The sequence below is a fragment of the Arachis hypogaea genome, chromosome 13, assembly GCF_003086295.3.
Source record: "Arachis hypogaea cultivar Tifrunner chromosome 13, arahy.Tifrunner.gnm2.J5K5, whole genome shotgun sequence".
Classification (NCBI taxonomy): domain Eukaryota; kingdom Viridiplantae; phylum Streptophyta; class Magnoliopsida; order Fabales; family Fabaceae; genus Arachis; species Arachis hypogaea.
Genome location: NC_092048.1, coordinates 47338041 through 47348892, shown reverse-complemented (window position 1 = coordinate 47348892; position 10852 = coordinate 47338041). Strand labels below are relative to the sequence as shown.

The window sequence follows — 10852 nt, the reverse complement described above, 5'->3', positions numbered from 1 at the left end:
GCGGGACTTGTAGCCTTTTTGCTTCTGAACAGTTTTGACATCTCACTTTATCCTTTGAAGTTCAGAATGATTGGCATCTATAGGAACTCAGAATTCAGATAGTGTTATTGATTTTCTTAGTTCATTATGTTGATTCTTGAACACAGCTACTTTATGAGTCTTGGCCGTGACCCTAAGCATTTTGTTTTCCAGTATTACCACCGGATACATAAATGCCACAGACACATAACTGGGTGAACTTTTTCAGATTGTGACTCAGCTTTGCTAGAGTCCCCAGTTAGAGGTGCCCAGAGCTCTTAAGCACACTCTTTTTTTTTTGTTTTGGATCACGACTTTAACTGCTCAGTCTCAAGTTTTTTACTTGACACCTTCACGCCACAAGCACATGGTTAGGGACAGCTTGGTTTAGCCACTTAGGCCAGGATTTTATTCCTGTGGGCCCTCCTATCCATTAATGCTCAAAGCCTTGGATCCTTTTTCTACCCTTGCCTTTTGGTTTAAAGGGTTATTGGCTTTTTCTGCTTGCTTTTTCTTTTTCATTCTCTTTTTTTTTTGCTATTTCTTTTTTTTCTCCTTTTTTTTTCGCAAGATTTTGTTTATTCACTGCTTTTTCTTGCTTCAAGAATCAATTTTATGATTTTTCAGATTATCAAATAACATTTCTCCTTTTTCTTTATTCTTTCAAGAGCCAACAATTTTAACATTCATAAACAACAAATTCAAAAATATGCACTGTTCAAGCATTCATTCAGAAAACAAAAGTATTGCCACCGCATCAAAATAATTAAACTAACTTCATGATAAAATTCGAAACTATGTACTTCTAGTTCTTTTGCAATTAAAAACACTTTTCATTTAAGAAAGGTGATGGATTCATAGGACATTCATAGCTTTAAGGAATAGACACTAGACACTAATGATCATGTAATAAAGACACAAACATAGATAAAACATAAAGCATAGAAAACGAAAAACAGAAAAAATAAGAACAAGGAAATTAAAGAACGGGTCCACCTTAGTGATGGCGGCTAGTTCTTCCTCTTGAAGATCTTATGGAGTGCTTGAGCTCCTCTATGTCTCTTCCTTGCCTTTGTTGTTCCTCCCTCATGGCTCTTTGGTCTTCTCTAATTTCATGGAGGAGAATGGAATGCTCTTGGTGCTTCATCCTTAGTTGTCCCATGTTGGAACTCAATTCTCCTAGGGAGGTATTGATTTGCTCCCAATAGTTTTGTGGAGGAAAGTGCATCCCTTGAGGCATCTCAGGGATTTCATGATGAGGGATTTTCTCATGATCTTGTTGAGGTCCATGAGTGGGCTCTCTTGTTTGCTCCATCCTTTTCTTAGTGATGGGCTTGTCCTCATCAATGAAGGTGTCTTCCTCTATGTCAATTCCTACTGAATTGCAGAGGTGACAAATGAGATGAGGGAAGGCTAACCTTGCCAAAGTAGAGGACTTGTCTGCCACCTTGTAGAGTTCTAGGGATATGATCTCATGAACTTCTACTTCCTCTCCAATCATGATACTATGAATCATGATAGCCCGATCTATTGTAACTTCAGACCGGTTGCTAGTAGGAATTATGGAGCGTTGGATGAACTCCAACCATCCCCTAGCCACGGGTTTGAGATCAAGCCTTCTTAGTTGAACCGGCTTGCCTCTTGAATCTCTCTTCCATTAAGCGCCTTCCACATAAATATCTATGAGGACTTGGTCCAACCTTTGATCAAAGTTGACCCTTCTAGTGAAAGGGTGAGGGTCTCCTTGCATCATTGGCAAGTTGAATGCTAATCTCACATTTTCCGGACTGAAATCCAAGTAATTCCCCCGAACTATTGTGAGCCAATTCTTTGGGTTTGGGTTCACACCTTGGTCATGGTTCCTAGTGATCCATGCATTAGCATAGAACTCTTGAACCATTAAGATTCTGACTTGTTGAATGGGGTTGGTGAGGATTTCCCAACCTCTTCTTTGAACTTCATGTCGGATCTCTGGATATTCACTCTTTTTGAGCTTAAAGGGGACCTCGGGGATCACCTTTTTCTTGGCCACAACTTCATAGAAGTGGTCTTGATGGACCTTTGAGATGAATCTCTCCATCTTCCATGACTCAGAGGTGGAAGCAATTGCCTTCTCTTTCCTCTTTCTAGAGGTTTCTCTGGCCTTCGGTGCCATTAGTGGTTATGGAAAACAAAAAGCTTTAGCTTTTTCCACATCAAACTTAGAATGGTTGCTCGTCCTCGAGCAAAAGAAGAAGAAAAAAAGGAGTAGAAGAAGAAGAAATGGAGGAGATGGAGGGAGGTGAGTGGTTCGACCAATGGGAGAAGAAGTGTGTATGATGTGTGGAAATGAAGGTGGTAAGGAGGGGTATTTATAGGGTAAGGGAGAGGGGAGTTTCGGTCATGAAGGGGAGGGTTTGGAAGGGAAATGGTTTGAATTTGAATGGTGAGGTAGGTGGGGTTTAATGATGGATGGATGTGAGTGGTAAAGAGAGTATGGAGAAGAGGGTAAGATTTGATAGGTGAATGGTGTTTGGGGAAGAGTAATTGAGGTGATTGGTCAAGGGTGTATGGGGAAGAGTGTTATGAAAAGGTGTGAAGAGGAGAGAAGAAGTGGGGTAGGTGGGGATCCTGTGGAATCCACAGATCCTGAGGTGTCAAGGAATTTGAGTCTCTACACCAATCTGGTGTTCAAACGCCCATTCTGTGCCAATTCTAGTGTTTAACGCCAGCTTTGCTACCTTTCTTGGCATTAAACGGTAGCCCTGCTACCTTTCCTGGTGTTGAACGCCACTCTACTGCCCATTTCTGGCGTTAAACGCCAGCCAGATGCCCATTTCTGGCGTTTAACGCCAGCCTGTGCCAGACAGCCCTTTTTGGCGTTAAACGCCCAGAGTGCTACCCATTCTGGCGTTTAACGCCCAGAATGCTGCCAGGCTGGGCATTAAACGCCCATTCTACTATCCTTAAATGCCAGTAAGCCTGTCCTCCAGGGTGTGCTATTTTTTTAATGTTGTTTTTCATTCTATTTTTGATTTTTCATTTGTTTTTGTGACTTCACATGATCATCAACCTAAAGAAAACATAAAATAACAATGGAAAATAAATAAATATGATTAAATAACATTGGGTTGCCTCCTAACAAGCACTTCTTTAATGTCAATAGCTTGACAGTGAAGCTCTTAGAGAGCTTCACAAAGACTCAGAGCTTAATGGTGGCCTCCCAACACCAAACTTAGATATTGAGTGTAGGGGCTCTGTTTGACTCTGTATTAAAAGAAGCTTTTCATGATTCCTTTCCATGGTTACAGAAGAAGATCCTTGAGCCTTAAACAAAAGTAGTCCTCATTCAGTTGAAGGACTAACTCTCCTCTGTCCATATCAATCACAGCTCTTGCTGTGGCTAGGAAGGGTCTTCCAGGGATGATGGATTCATCCTCTTCCTTCCTAGTGTCTAGGATTATGAAATTAGTAGGGATGTACAGGCCTTCAACCTTCACCAAGACATCCTCTACAAGTCCATAAGCCTGTTTCCTTGAATTGTCTGCCATCTCTAGTGAGATTTTAGCAGCTTGTACCTCAAAGATCCCTAGTTTCTCCATTACAGAGAGGGGCATGAGGTTTATACTTGAACCAAGGTCACACAGAGCCTTCTCAAAGGTCATGGTGCCTATGGTACAAGGTATTAAGAACTTTCCAGGATCCTGTTTCTTTTGAGGTAATTTCAATTGAACCAGATCACTTAGTTCATTGATGAGCAATGGGGGTTCATCCTCCGAAGTCTCAGTAACAAATAACTTGGCATTCAGCTTCATGATTTCTCCTAGATATTGAGCAACTCGCTCTTCAACAATGTCTTCATCCTCTTCAAAGGAAGAATACTCATCAGAGCTCATGAATGGCAACAGTAAGTTCAGTGGAATCTCTATGGTCTCTATATGAGCCTCAGATTCCTTTGGTTCCTCATTAGGGAACTCCTTGGAGGCTAGTGGACGTCCATTGAGGTCTTCCTCACTGGAAATCACTGCCTTTTCCTCCTCTCCAGGTTCGGCCATGTTAGGTATATTTATGGCCTTGCACTCTCTTTTTGGATTTTCTTCTGTATTCCTTGGGAGAGTACTAGGAGGGAGTTCAGTAGCTCTTTTACTCAGCTGACCCACTTGTGCCTCCAAATTTCTAATGGAGGACCTTGCTTCAGTCATGAAACTGAGAGTGGTCTTAGATAGATCAGAGACTACAGTTGCTAAGTCAGAGAGACTCTGCTTAGAATTCTCTGTCTGTTGCTGAGAAGATGATGGAAAAGGTTTACTATTGCCAAACTGTGCTCTCCCACCATGATTATTATTGAAGCCTTGATTAGGCTTCTGTTGATCCTTCCATGAGAGATTAGGATGATTCCTCCATGAAGGATTATAGGTGTTTCTATAGGATTCTCCCATGTAATTCACCTCTTCCATTCCAAGATTCTCAGGATCATAAGCTTCTTCTTCAGAGGAAGCTTCCTTAGTACTGCCTGTTGCAGCTTGCATTCCAGACAGACTCTGAGAAATTATATTGACTTGCTGAGTCAATATTTTATTCTGAGCTAATATGGCATTCAGAGTATCAATGGAAAGAACTCCTTTCTTCTGAGTTGTCCCATTATTAACAGGATTCCTTTCAGAAGTGTACATGAATTGGTTATTTGCAACCATTTCAATGAGTTCCTAGGCTTCTGCAGACGTCTTCTTCAGATGAAGAGATCCTCCAGCAGAGTGGTCCAATGACATCTTGGACAATTCAGACAGACCATTATAGAATATACATATGATGCTCCATTTTGAAAACATGTCAGAAGGACACCTTCTGATCAATTGCTTGTATCTTTCCCAAGCTTCATAGAGGGATTCACCTTCCTTCTGTCTGAAGGTTTAGACTTCCACTCTAAGCTTACTCAATTTTTGAGGTGGAAAGAATTTGGCCAAGAAGGCATTGACTAACTTTTTCCAAGAGTTCAGGCTATCTTTAGGTTGTGAGTCCAACCATGTCCTAGCTCTGTCTCTTACAGCAAAGGGAAAAAGCATAAGTCTATAGACCTCAGGATTAACCCCATTGGTCTTAACAGTGTCACAGATTTGCAAGAATTCAGCTAAGAACTGATGAGGATCTTCCAATGGAAGTCCATAAAACTTGCAATTCTGCTGCATTAGAGAAACTAATTGAGGCTTAAGCTCAAAGTTGTTTTCTCCAATTGCAGGAATTGAGATGCTCCTTCCACAGAAGTCAGAAGAGGGTGCAATAAAGTCACCAAGCATCTTCCTTACATCTCCACCATTCTTATTGGGTTCTGCCATCTCTTCTTCTTTTTCAAAAAATTCTGTCAGGTCCTCTCTAGAGTGTTGTGCTTTAGCTTCTCTTAGCTTCCTCTTTAGAGTCCTTTCAGGTTCCGGATCAGCTTCAACAAGAATGTTCTTATCCTTGCTCCTGCTCATATGAAAAAGAAGAGAACAAAAAAGAATAGGAATCCTCTATGTCACAGTATAGAGATTCCTTTATGTGAGTAGAAGAATAGAAGAGTAGAATGAAGAAGAGAGAAGATGAAGAATTCGAACACAGAGAGGGAGGGAGGGTTTGAATTATAAGAAGAGGAGAAGTGTTAGTAAGTAAATAAATAAATAGAAAGAGATGAGAGAGAGAGAATTCGAATTTTAAATTAAAATAAAAGGAAAATATTTTTTGTTTTTATTTTAATTATTGGTTAGTATTCAAAAATTAAGGGAAGAAATAAAATAAAATTTGAAAACTAAATAAATTAATTAATTAAAAAGATTTTTGAAAAAGTGGTTAGTGATTTTCGAAAATTGGAGAGAGAAAAGTAGTTAGGTGGTTTTGAAAAAGATATGATTGAAATAGTAAACTTTTAAAATCAAATAAAAAGTTAAGTATTTAATTGAAAAAGATTTGAAAATCAATTTTGAAAACATAAGAAGTTAGAAAATATTTTGAAATTGATTTTGAAAAATATATGATTGAAATTTTATTTTGAAAAAGATTTGAAAGGGAAATTAAAAAGAATTGATTTTTAAAAATTAAAGTTGATTACTTGACTAACAAGAAACTAAAGGATATGATTCTAGAATTTAAAGATTGATCATTTCTTAATAGACAAGTAACAACTTGAAAATTTTGATTCTAAACATTAGATGTTAGTAGTAATTTCGAAAATCATGAAACAAAATTAAGAAAAAGATTTTGAAAATTGATTTTGAAAATTTTCAAAAATAGTAAAAAAAATGAAAAAGATTTGATTTTCGAAAAAGATTTGAAAAGATAGGATTTTGAAATTTATGAGTAAAATAAGGAAAGATATATTTTTTATTTTTTTTTATTTCAATGAGGAAAGAGAAAAACATAAAAATGACACAAAACTTAAGAAATTAAAATCAAAACAACTAATGCATGCAAGAACACTTTGAATATCAAGATGAACACCAAGAAAACTTTGAAGATCATGATGAACACCAAGAACATGTTTTTGAAAAATTTTTAAGAAAAGAAAAACATGCAAGACACCAAACTTAAAACTTTTAATCTATAGACACTAATAATTCAAAAATACATATGAAAAACAAGAAAAGACACAAAATAAGAAAATGTAAAGATTAAACAAAGACAATCATCAAGAACAACTTGAAGATCAATGAAGAACACATGCATGAATTTTCAAAAATTTTAAGAGAATTAAAAAGATGCAATTGACACCAAACTTAAAACTTGACACTAGACTCAAACAAGAAACACAAAATTTTTAGCTTTTATGGTTATTATATTTTTTTGTATTTTTCGAAAATTATTTTGAAAAAGAAAATAAAAAAATTTAAAATTTTTAATACGAATTCCAGGAATCATGCAATGTTAGTCTAAAGCTTCAGTCTAAAAAGATTAGACATGGCTAGCCAAGCTTCAGCAGGACATTACATACAATAGCCAAATTGATGGGAATCAACTAGCTCCTGTGATGATAAAAGCATCATTTGAAACTCTAGAATTCATTCTTAAAAATTCTAAAGAACAAAATAAAATTTTTTTGTATATTTTTTTTGAATTACTTTTTGAAAATAATTAAAAAAAGCTTAAATATAAAATAAAAGTACCTAATCTGAGCAATAAGATGAACCGTCAGTTGTCCAAACTCGAACAATCCCCGGCAATGGCGCCAAAAACTTGGTGCACGAAATTGTGATCTCAATGGCGCCAACAACTTGGTATGCACAATTGTAATCTCAACTCTTTTTCACAACTTCGCACAACTAACCAGCAAGTGCACTGAGTCGTCCAAGTAATAAACCTTACGTGAGTAAGGGTTGATCCCACGGAGATTGTCGGCTTGAAGCAAGCTATGGTCATCTTGTAAATCTCAATCAGACGGATTCAATTGGTTATGAGGTTTTGATAATTAAAATATAAATAAAACATAAAATAAAATAGAGATACTTATGTAATTCATTAGTGGGAATTTCAGATAAGCGTTTGAAGATGCTTTGTTGCTTCTGAACTTTTGCTTTCCTATTGTCTTCTTCCAACCATGCGTTACTTCCTTCCCTGGCAAGCTGTATGATCCTCTCGGATGAAAACAAATCCATATGCGCTGTCACCGCACGGCTAATCATCTTTCGGTTCCCGCTAGCGTCGGAGTAAGATCATTGTCTTTTTGCACACTGTCACTTGTGCCCCACATTCGCAGGTTTGAAGCTCGTCATAGTCATCCCTTCCCAGATCCTACTCAGAATACCACAGACAAGGTTTAGACTTTTTGGATCTCAGGAATGCTGCTAATGGTTCTAACCTATACCACGAAGACTCTGATCTCATGGAATGGAATGCTCTGTTGTCAAGAGAGGCAGCCATGCGTCGTGAACCAGGAGGCCAAGAGATACACACTCAAGCTATTACAGATAGAACGGAAGTGGTTGTCAGGCACGCGTTCATAAGTGAGAATGATGATGAGTGTGACGGATCATCACATTCATCAGGTTGAAGTGCGAGTGAATATCTTAGAGAGGAAGTAGGCGTGAATTGAATAGAAAAACAATAGTACTTGTATTAATTCATGAAGAACAGCAGAGCTCCACACCTTAATCTATGGGGTGTAGAAACTCCACCGTTGAAAATACATAAGTGAAAGGTCTAGGCATGGCCATGAGGCTAGCCTCCAAATGCAAATTATGGCAAAAAGCTCTAGAATAAATCTCTAAAAGTAGTTTTTATACTAAACTAGTAATCTAGGTTTACAGAAAATGAGTAACTAAGTGTAGATAGTGCATAAATCCACTTTCGGGGCCCACTTGGTGTGTGCCTGGGATGAGAATTGAAGCTTTCACGTGCATAGGCTGTTTCTGGAGTTAAATGCCAGCTTTGGTGCCAGTTTGGGCATTTAACTCCAATTCTGGTGCCAGTTTGGGCGTTTTACGCTAAGATGTTTTAGGCTGACTTTGAACGCCAGTTTGGACCATCAAATCTCAAAAAAGGTATAAACTATTATATATTGTTGGAAAGCCCAGGATATCTACTTTCCAAAGCAATTGAGAGCGCGCCAATTGGGCTTCTGTAGCTCCAGAAAAACCACTTCGAGTGTAGGGAGGTCAGAATCCAACAGCATCTGCAGTCCTTTTTCAGCCTCTGAATCAGATTTTTGCTCAGGTCCCTCAATTTCAGCCAGAAAATACCTGAAATCATAGAAAAACACACAAACTCATAGTAAAGTCTAGAAATATGATTTTTGAATAAAAACTAATAAAAATCTAATAAAAAGTAATAAAAATATACTAAAAACTATGTAAAAACAATGCCAAAAAGGGTATAAATTATCCGCTCATCACTTACTTGTTTCTTGTTTTCTATTTCCTTCAGCTTTGTAACTTTGTTTTGTATGTATTTTTCAGAAATGGTTAAAAATAATGACTCCATGAGGGCCTTTAAGAAGGCGAGGAAGGCTACAGCTGCCCAGAACATCTCGGCCAAGGTGGCTGGAGAGGGATCCTCTCATGTTCCTCCGAAACAACCGATCTCGAGTTCCTCTGGGCCGTGGAAGATGATTCCTACTTCTCGAGTTCAGTTTATTGATCCTTCCCAGGCTTCAGCTGCTACCTCTTCTCCTACTACCGTTCCTCCTCCAAAAAGACAAAGAACCATTAATCCCTTCAATCTAAATGCCCCCGACTTTGATGCTGTCGGGTTTGTTGATCAACAAATTGCTCCTTATGGTGTCATTCCTATTGACGATGTTTCCCTCCTTCGTCACTTGGACTTCATTACCCGTAGTAGCATTAAGATAGCACATATGGGGGCGGCTCTATACCGAACTGCCCAGGATCTTCTTATCCATGCAACGAAGGCCTTTGTGGAGGAGGTCAAATCAGAGTTCGACTGGATGAAAGGTCTGAAGGAGGAGCTTGAAGTGAAGGTGGCGAGGCTAAAAAAAGAGTTGGAGGGTGAGAACACTCGGGCTACTACTGCTGTGGCTTCTGCCAAGTTGGCTGAGGATATGGCGCTGAAACATAAGGAGAACTATGTCACGACTTATGGGGAGATGATGGATCTTAGGGAGAGTTTGGAATCTGTCCGAGCTGACTATGCCGAGCTCCAGGGTCATCTTGTAGGCAGTGTGAATGCTGCTTATGAGAATTTGAGGGATCAGGTTCGGGTTCTTGCGCCCAAACTCGACCTCTCCCTTTTTAGCTTGGACAACATTGTAAAAGATGGTAAGATTGTCCCTGATGACCCTGATGATGATGATGATATCGACCCTCCTCCTGTGCCGTTTGCCAAAGCTTTTGTTGCTCCGCCTTCCTCGATTCCAGCAGCTGAAGTCGGTCAACCCGAGTCTGATCCTGATGTCCAGATCTTGAATCGAGATGATGGGACGGTAGATGCGGTACCCCTTCAGACTCGTCCTCCTTTACCCCGAGATGTTGCTACTGGGAAATCGTTGGACCCTTTGTAATTTTTCTTTGGCGTATGATATCCAGCCTGGTCTGTGGGCTTTTCAACTTTTACTCCTGTAATTTGGTGGTTTGTTTTGACTCTGGATACTTTAGTTGCTTTTTTAGCAACCTTATTTTGAAAAAATAAAAGTAGTTTTTCAAGTCTCTTGGGGTCAACTTTAGGTGGCCTCTTGAGTCTGTTTATTATAACAACTTTGTTTTTTTGCGATATGCTTGTTGGTTGCTTTCCTTTAGCACTTTCCAGGAATCTTCAGGGTGTTGGGATTTTGTCCTCCGACCTTGTCTGATTGCCTTTGTAGATTAAGGTTATGGCTTTCTGGGTCCAATTTGGAGTCCCTTATGGCGCATACCTTCTGTTGATCGATGTCTTCATTTTTAGTAAATCCTACAAATTTACTTTTTTATATTTTTGCAATTTTGGTCCGACTTCCTCATCTTGGTTTGTCTGAAGTTATTTCTAGTAATCCATTTTATTTGGACCTTTGTCAGGTCTCTTCTATGGATTACTTTTGTGATTTTGTTGGCCGACTTCATCATGTCGGTCCCTTCTAAGTTATTTTTAGTAATCCATTTCATTTGGACCTTTGTCAGGTCTCTTTTATGGATTACTTTTATAACTTTTTGGTTTGGGCCGACTTCATCATGTTGGTCCTTTCTAAGTTATTTTTAGTAATCTACTTTTTTAGGGCTGGCCAGGCCTCTTTCTAGGGATTTACTTTTTATAACTTTGGTTATTGTGGTCGACTGGTCTGACTTCTTTACGTCGGCCTGTCTTTAAGTTATTTTTAGCAACCCATTTTATTAAGACCTTGTCAGGTCCTTTCTATGGATCACTTTCGATAGCTTCTTGCATTATTTTGTTTTTGTCGCCT

General features: G+C 38.6%; 1 non-coding gene across 1 annotated transcript; it reads left to right on the top strand.

Moving 5' to 3' along the window:
- Window positions 1-4824: 4824 nt before the first annotated feature.
- On the top strand, window positions 4825-4928 carry LOC112738695 (small nucleolar RNA R71). The gene has a single exon (XR_003169640.1). It is a non-coding gene; the product is annotated as a small nucleolar RNA R71 (small nucleolar RNA).
- The last annotated feature ends 5924 nt before the right edge of the window (window positions 4929-10852 follow it).